Genomic DNA, 7,503 nt, shown 5'->3' with positions numbered 1-7,503 from the left:
AAGCAACTAACACGTCAACATTTCTTTCCCATCCCCAAATGGATCTGCATTCGGACGCAGCCGGCGCTATTACTGTTTGTTATCAGAGTTGGGAAAAGTTCTGAAATTCACACTACAGTAGGCAAGCGTAGCAAAAATAGAAATATTAGAAGTAGAACGCTAGTGGCGCTGTGGTTACAAAACTGATTTTAAATATTATTACCTTAAATTATGGTTTTTCATTATTCGTTCAATACCATGCCGTTGTTTTGGTTTTTAAAATTATTTTGACACTTTGAGGCCCAGTACTCACGCTGTCAGTTCGTGGCAAACTAGATGTTGGTAACACGAACAGCAGCGACATTAGTATTCTAAGGTTGATACTTCTACTGAAGCAAATCACAGTCAGCGGAGCCAGTGAAACTCATGCGTATCGCTGCTGTAGGCAAAATGCCCTGAAAATAGCAAAACACCCGTTGCTAAGAGCAACCCAAAACTACTGTAGGAAAAAATGTTCTATTTCCCGCTGCATTTCCCGCATTTACAGCCTTCAATGACACTACTGATTTAGAAAAGTCACGTACCCAACATAGGCTACTTGATGAGATTCACAATTTTGAACTACTGTATTAGAAGAGCCACGTGATTTTCGCAAAAACTCAAGCCTACTACTATTACCATTCCCAGCTCTGTTTGTTATATTGCTGTTCGCATTTGAGATGCAAATCTTGACTAAACGTCCTGCAAATGCGGTAATACAAAACAATCAAAGGACACCTAGCAACGATAATATAAATCACCGCCGCCCTAGCAAGAAAATCTATCTTTGACATCGCATTTCTTGTGAAAAATCTTACCGCGTTTGGTGTTTCCGCATTTGATATTTGCATTTCAAACGCACACAGCAATATTAATGAAAGCACCAGTACCTACACGTTGAAGATGCTACTACAGTGAAACCTCCATGAGTCGATATTGAAGGGACCATCGACTCATGGAAATGTCGAGTCATGGAACAGCAATCCTTTGGAAAGCTGCTTCTAGGGACCATCATAGTAACCATGTAATTTTGATTTTAGTATGATTCCATGAGTCGATATCGAGTCATGGAACATCGACTCATGGAGGTATCACAGTAATCATGAGTTGCGTCTGTTGGTGTGTAAGTACAGCTGTTCTTACAATAACAGAGTAGCAACTGCGGACGATCAATCATGCTAATGCTCATGAGGTTATTACTCTTTACACAATTCTCACCAAACCCGACTTAACCAGATTTTTTTTAAGCCCAAACCCGACCCGTACCCGATAATTTTATAGCCTTCAAACCCGAACCCGACTCGAACATCTTCAGGATTTAAGCAGGAGATCTTGAACTCCATTTGGGGAATCAAAGTTTCCTTCCAAATCGCAAAGAAAGGAGACTGTCGTGTTTTTTTCCGGAAACTCTTAAAGATCGCGAATTTCTTCTCAAACATCTTGAAAAGAAGAAGCAAATATTTTTTTCTTATGACGACAAAACTGAACGTTTGTTCAATGTTGTCTTGAAAGGTCTCTCAAGTGACTATAAGTCCTGAAGATGGAATAAATTATTTTCTTGGATTTTCCCCAGTCCTAGTAATCATTATGAAGGGGCATTGCAGATTTCGCACTCATTTGATTTTGTAGCACGATCCAAGCAAGCGAATTAAAACATCCCATCTGTTGCGGTCCATGATCGGCACTGTAGAGCGGTTCCACGCCGTTTCGCAATCCCGATTATTTTTGTATTTTTGAATCGCCTGAAAATTTGCATACAGATTCTTTATGACCAAAAATGCCATTATGCACTTTCAGACCGCCATTTTGAACCTCGCCTTATTTTTGAAAAGGGCGTATCGGAAAATGCATGGCAAATCATTAAAAAACTGTAGCGATTTAGCTACGATTCACTCAATCAAAATAAAATATTTCTGGAATGGAGAAACACGAAATATGTTTGAAAAGGGCCTATTTTACTTTTTTTATTTGGAAATTTTATATAAATTTAAGTATATCTCGAAATTGATGCAACCTAGAAAAAAATTACTTAAGTACTTTTCGATTGCAATTTTTCTGTACTTTCAAATAATCATATAAAAAAATATTATTTTCCTCTATTTCGATTTTTTTTCAAAATCTGTAATTTTTAAAATATCATAACCTTTTTGTCCATAATTCTTCCATTTTGAAACATTGTGCAAAAAACACATAAGTTGTCCCCTAAAACATATCTTAAAATAAAAAAATCAAGACTGCGTTTCTGGAGAAAATCGATTATAAAATTTTGTTTTTGAAATAAAAAATAATCTGTAACTTTTTTTTACCGTGCATATTTTTCTCCATATAGTCCTAAGCAATACCTACAACTTTGTAGAAGATCTCAAATCGATCGGACAAACCGTTTTCGAGTTACAGTTTTTTTAAGATTTGCCATGCATTTTCCGATACGCCCTTCTCAAAAATAAGGCGAGGTTCAAAATGGCGGTCTGAAGGTGCAAAATGGCATTTTTGGTCATAACGAATCTGTATGCAAATTTTCAGGCGATTCAAAAAAATACAAAAATTAAATTAAAAAAAAAATCGTCATGTTCGGTGGAATTGCTCTGTATCGCAAGTTGTAACAAATCTGATAAATGGGAGCAGCGAACGAGAGCCCCAAAGAGAGAACGATGATAAAATCCATTTTTCTCGCTTGTTTATCCTTGGGGGTAGGTGTTTTACTTTACTGATACGATAAACAATTCCCCAACTTCCGATAGCAATAGTGTACCCCAGGTTTGGTGCTGGATTAGAGGGGTTTCATCATGCACTGCTATCCCACGATCTGATCAAAGTTGTAGCAGTATACGATAAACAGTCTCTCATAATGTGCTGCATATTATGATACCGTAATTTCGGGTGAAATTGATCATTTTTCACGGTTTTGCTAGTCTATTTTCTATAATGTTAACAATGCCAAACAACTAAATGCAGGAAAACAAGTACGAAGGTGAGCCTCATCGACTCATGTACCGAAATTTTCTAACAAATGTCATTTTAGTGTTAACCTTCCGTCAGTCGCTCAAAAAAAAGTTACACCAGCGGTCGCATCGTGTACTGAGTACACGCGGAGCAATTTTGCTTGTCAATCTGAAGCTAGGCAAGATAGAGTATTGATGTCTTCGGCAAATTTCTTCAGTTCAACGGTTCCAATTGGTCAGTAGACAAATGCAACTTTGGAAACATCCTCAACTTCCAGTGGCCATCGGATTGTTCCCCGGGGGAACCGATGAAGGGGACATTTTGCAATGCAACTTCTAGAACACAAATATCTCAGGATCTAGATTGTTTAGCACGATGGTGTCTTCGGCAAAGTTGTTCAGTAGGTCAAGGACTAACATGTGATAGGCCGCTTGTTTCGGAATTCTGCCACCAGTTGGCGCTAGTGAGCAGGTAATTTTTCAAACACAGATATCTCAGGATCCCGACTACCTAGAAAGATGCGGTCTTCGACAAAGTTGTTTAGTAGGTCATCCACTAATATATTATAGGCCATCTAACTTGAAATTCTGCTATCAGATGGCGCTAGTGAGTACACAATATTTCAATCACGAATATCTCAGGATCCTGATTTTTTAAGAGAGATGGTGTTTTCGGCAAAGTTGTTCAGTAGTTCAAGGACTAATACGTGATGATTTATTCAATTCGGAATTCTTTCACCAGATGGTGCTAGTGAGCATGACATTTTTCGAACACATATATCTCAGGATCCCGATTACCTAGAAAATTGACGTCTTCGACAAAAGTGTTGAGTAGGTCAAGGTCTAGCATGTGATAGGCCACCCAACTAGAAATTCTACCACCAGATGGCGCTAGTGAGCATGCTGTATATTGATCGCGGCTATCGCTATTGAGATATTATAGCAAGATGGTGTCTTCGGCAAAGCTGTTTAGTAGATCAAGGACTAAACATATGATGTGCCGTTTGATTAGAAATTCTTCCACAAAACGGTGCTAGTGATCATGGAATTTTTAAAACGGTGCTAGTGATCAACGGAATTTTTAACAGATATCTTTGGATCCTGATTCCTAAATAAATGTCCTGAGATATCCTCATTACTAAGAAATATAACATCTGCAGCAAAGTTGTTCATTAGATGAAAGCCTAAAATTTAAGCCCTAAATGCGAAGGACCTCAAGTTTTAAAACTCATCCAATAGGTGGCGCTAGTGAGCATGCAGATTTATGATTGCTAACATCTGAGGAACCCGATTACATCGAAAGATGAAGTTTTCAGCTAAATGGATCAGTAAATCTAGTATAAACTTGTGATGGGCCACATACGCTATACGACATCGACAATTATCACCTTACGCCAGTCGTAGAATTAATGCAAATATACCAGTGCAGCAAAACTCGCCGAAGCATGCCGAAATTAAACGATCTTTTTGTGACTCAGTTTTGTAGTCAAATTATTTAGATATTGAAATAGTAAATCGTCCTATAACATTGATTTTGTTATATACATTGTTCATAATTAATGCTATATCATAACATATTTAGGAAACCCATTGCATTGGGGTCGACAACAAATGTTACCAAAACCGAACAGTAATTATGTTGTGAAAAATTCGGTTTGCCGATATCTCGGTAGAATATATTCCGAGATTCGATTTTAAAAACTACCGAATTCTCAGCTCTTGGGTTCTTGGCGAAATGTTTTGCTGATGTCGGAGACATAATGTAAGTGTGTATGGATCTCCATATATTCGGTTCACCGTATCATGAGAATTTCCGATGTGATTCTACCTGTAAACCGCGTAGATATAGTGCGTTTTATGTGAGAACTTCTGTGCGTTTTACGAAGTCTTTTCACGCAACCATAATCAATGTATTCATCAGAAGTTCGTTCAATGGGCTAAATGTAAAAAAGAAGTTCAATTTTAATCTATAATTCTATTGATTCATTGATAGCGTAATATTTAAACATTTGACAAAATGTGCACTGATAGCTCAAATATCAGCATAATAAGATGTTTAAAAAATAAAATGCTCACTGGCGCCGAATTACATAATTCCAAATATAATTGCTCATAACATGTCAGCACTTTGCTTACTTAATAACTTTGACGAAGACGTCAAGTTTTAAAATAATCGGGAACTCGAGATACTGTATTAAAAAACTTTGAATCAGGACCTCTAGTGTAGCCTGATGTGAGTATTTAAAATCTAGCCGCCACCTGCATTTTAAATTGAATGTGGAAGAATTTCAAATATATTTTACCCCTCACAAGTTGACCCGTGATCAACAACTTCATCAAAGACATCATCTTTCTAATCTTTTATTTTCCTAATCAGGATGCTGAAATATATGCTTTCGAAAAACTACATAAACCGTGTTTTGTAAGAATTTCTAATCAAACGCCACAGCACATGTTTAGTCCTTAATCTACTAAACAGCTTTGCTGAAGACACCATCATGCTATAATATCGCTATCCTGAGATTGCCGCGATCAAAATACAGCATGCTCACAAGCGCCACCTGGTAGTAGAATTTCAAGTTAGGTGGCCTATCACATGACCTATCACCCACTCAACACTGCCAAGAGATCGTGTAATCAGGACGACCAGAAACCCGATTCTTAATGGAAGGTGCACTATACACGATCGAAAAAAAGATGTACTTAATTTGTAAGACGCTGTTGATATGTAAAATGAACAAATACAATTTCCGACACGAATGCACTCTTTGAGTGTAAAGTGTCTTTAATAAACAAAAAAATACTTTTGTTGAAGACGTCAACTTTCTAGATAATCGGGATCCTGAGATATATGTGTTCGAAAAATGTAATGCTCACTAGCACCATCTGGTGAAAGAATTCCGAATTGAACAAATCATCACATATTAGTCCTTGAACTACTGAACAACTTTGCCGAAAACACCATCTTTCTAAAATATCAGGATCCTGAGATATTCGTGATTGAAATATTGTGTACTCACTAGCGCCATCTGATAGCAGAATTTCAAGTTAGATGGCCTATAATATGTTAGTGCATGACCTACTAAACAACTTTGTCGAAGACCGCATCTTTTAAGGTAGTCGGGATTCTGAGATATCTGTGTTTGAAAAATTACATGCTCACTAGCGCCAACTGGTGGCAGAATTCCGAAACAAGCGGCCTATCACATGTTAGTCCTTGAACTACTGAACAACTTTGCCGAAGACACCATCGTGCTAAACAATCTAGATCCTGAGATATTTGGGTTCGAGAAGTTGCATTGCAAAATGTCCCCTTCATCGGTTCCCTCGGGGAACAATCCGATGGCCACTGGAAGTTGAGGATGTTTCCAAAGTTTCATTTGTCCACTGACCAATTGGAACCGTTGAACTGAAGAAATTTGCCGAAGACATCAATACTCTATCTTGCCTAGTTTTAGATTTATAATCAAAATGCTCCGCGTGTACTCAGTACACGATGCGACAACTCGTGTGATGGGCCCGGTAAAAAAAAAAGTTACACGAGCGGTCGCACTGGTGTACTGAGTACACGCGTAAAAACTTAGGTTAAAAACACGATGTTTTCGAATACTTTTCGTTGATTTTTTCGGAAAATTTCTTCTGTACAAGCAAAAAGAAGAGTAGATCTTGGAATAGGACCAACACCCGGATCAATTTGAAGAGATTTTCAACGTGTTTTTCGGCTTTTCGCAAAGTGCGTGTACTCAGTACACTAGGGCGACCGACGGTGGGTTAACAAATATGTCTAAAATAAAAAATCTGGGGATCTCATGTCGGGGTGAAATTGATCACTTGTCAATGCCATTATTGTTAGTTTTCAAAACAACTCTACATGATAAATTTGAGCACCCTTAATCCGAATATGCTTGTCAAAATCCTAACAATGCAATATTTATATAATTAACGAATACAGGTCGGACTCGATTATCCGGAGTATCAATTTTTTTTTCACTCCGGATAATCGAATCCTCCGGATAATCGAATCACTGAAAAAAATTAATATCTTTGATAAAATAACTTAAATATTATATTTTTTCGTTATTTTATTTATATCATGCGGTGGCGTATCCAGATTTTTTTTCTAGGAACAGTAGGGGTCTTTACAAAAAAAAAAACAAATTTTTTGACCAGTATACACAAAAAAACACTTTTTAAACCCCTTTTTCTTAAATACGGTCTAAACTGCAAAACCATTCATATTGTATATTGCAATACCAAATAATCTCAGATTTATGCATAAAAATTGAAAAACAAGAACATCAGAAAGCAAATTCCGGATAATCGAGTCTAAAATTCCGGGTAATCGAATCCCGGAAAATCGAGTCCCCGGATAATCGAGTCTCCGGATAATCGAGTCCGACCTGTAGTTAAATTTCAAGAATTACGCGGAAAACGCCTAAATGTATGTAATTTCCTAAGGAAATCAATGATATCTAACAGAAATTCAATCATTTCAACCATTTGAGCTAATTGGTGCGAGTTTTGCTGATGAAATCTGGTTTGC

This window comes from Aedes aegypti, chromosome 3 (genome assembly GCF_002204515.2).
Source record: "Aedes aegypti strain LVP_AGWG chromosome 3, AaegL5.0 Primary Assembly, whole genome shotgun sequence".
Classification (NCBI taxonomy): Eukaryota; Metazoa; Arthropoda; class Insecta; order Diptera; family Culicidae; genus Aedes; species Aedes aegypti.
Note: the sequence above shows the minus strand (reverse complement) of the source record.